General features: G+C 47.3%; 6 non-coding genes across 6 annotated transcripts; all 6 read right to left on the bottom strand.

The window, feature by feature from the left end:
* Window positions 1–129: 129 nt before the first annotated feature.
* On the bottom strand, window positions 130–201 carry Pmar_PMAR010596. Its single transcript has one exon. It is a non-coding gene; the product is annotated as a tRNA-Cys (tRNA).
* Window positions 202–321: 120 nt separating this feature from the next.
* Pmar_PMAR010595 lies at window positions 322–394 on the bottom strand. Its single transcript has one exon. It is a non-coding gene; the product is annotated as a tRNA-Arg (tRNA).
* A 108-nt stretch (window positions 395–502) lies between these two features.
* On the bottom strand, window positions 503–574 carry Pmar_PMAR010594. The gene has a single exon. It is a non-coding gene; the product is annotated as a tRNA-Cys (tRNA).
* A 120-nt stretch (window positions 575–694) lies between these two features.
* Window positions 695–767, bottom strand: Pmar_PMAR010593. The gene has a single exon. It is a non-coding gene; the product is annotated as a tRNA-Arg (tRNA).
* A 108-nt stretch (window positions 768–875) lies between these two features.
* Window positions 876–947, bottom strand: Pmar_PMAR010592. The gene has a single exon. It is a non-coding gene; the product is annotated as a tRNA-Cys (tRNA).
* A 120-nt stretch (window positions 948–1,067) lies between these two features.
* On the bottom strand, window positions 1,068–1,140 carry Pmar_PMAR010591. The gene has a single exon. It is a non-coding gene; the product is annotated as a tRNA-Arg (tRNA).
* Window positions 1,141–1,265: the final 125 nt, after the last annotated feature.

Below are 1,265 nucleotides of genomic sequence, written 5' to 3'. Positions count from 1 at the left end.
TATCCATTGGGCCAGCAGGGCGATGATTCAACTTCCGATCATGTTGATGTCTGTGACTATTCCGCCGATTACATGAGTGATTACTCTACCTCTCGAAAATTCCTTGATGAAAATTTTGCGAAAGTTCAAAGGGCACGCCCGGATTTGAACCGAGGACCTGCTGATCTGCAGTCAGCCGCTCTATCACTGAGCTACACACCCATGCACAGAATTCGACTAGTCCTCCATTTGACCTAATGTCATTGAAAATTTCACTCCTCACTGTGTCGTTTACAGCCAGCTCAATCGAGTCGTCCTCTAGTGATTCTCACTAAACTTATCTACCCTACCCGAGGATCGAACTCGGAATCTCCACCTTAGGAGGGTGGCGCCTTATCCATTGGGCCAGCAGGGCGATGATTCAACTTCGGATCATATTGATGTCTGTGACTGTTTCGCCGATTACATGAGTGATTACTCTACCTCTCGAAAATTCCTTGATGAAAATTTTGCGAAAGTTCAAAGGGCACGCCCGGATTTGAACCGAGGATCTGCTGATCTGCAGTCAGCCGCTCTACCACTGAGCTACACACCCATGCACACAATTTGACTAGTCCTCCATTTGACCTATTTTCATTCAAAATTGCACTCCTCACTGTGTCGTTTACAGCCAGCTCAATCGAGTCGTCCTCTAATGATTCTCACTAAACTTATCTACCCTACCCGAGGATCGAACTCGGAATCTCCACCTTAGGAGGATGGCGCCTTATCCATTGGGCCAGCAGGGCGATGATTCACCTTCGGATCATGTTGATGTCTGTGACTGTTTCGCCGATTACATGAGTGACTACTCTACCTCTCGAAAATTCCTTAATGGAAATTTTGCGTAGGTTCAAAGGCCACGTCCGGACTTGAACCGAGGACCTGCTGATCTGCAGTCAGCCGCTCTACCACCGAGCTACACACCCATGCATACAATTCGACTAGTCCTCCATTTGACCTATTTTCATTCAAAATTGCACTCCTCACTGTGTCGTTTATAGCCAGCTCAATCGAGTCGTCCTCTAATGATTCTCACTAAACTTATCTACCCTACCCGAGGATCGAACTCGGAATCTCCACCTTAGGAGGGTGGCGCCTTATCCATTGGGCCAGCAGGGCGATGATTCAACTTCCGATCATGTTGATGTCTGTGACTATTCCGCCGATTACATGAGTGATTACTCTACCTCTCGAAATTCCTTGATGAAATTTTGCGAAAGTTCAAAGGGCACGCCCGGATTTGA

This window comes from Perkinsus marinus, assembly GCF_000006405.1.
Source record: "Perkinsus marinus ATCC 50983 genomic scaffold scf_1104296949118, whole genome shotgun sequence".
In the NCBI taxonomy this organism is placed as follows: domain Eukaryota; phylum Perkinsozoa; order Perkinsida; family Perkinsidae; genus Perkinsus; species Perkinsus marinus.
Note: the sequence above shows the minus strand (reverse complement) of the source record. Positions and strands in the feature narration are given on the sequence as shown.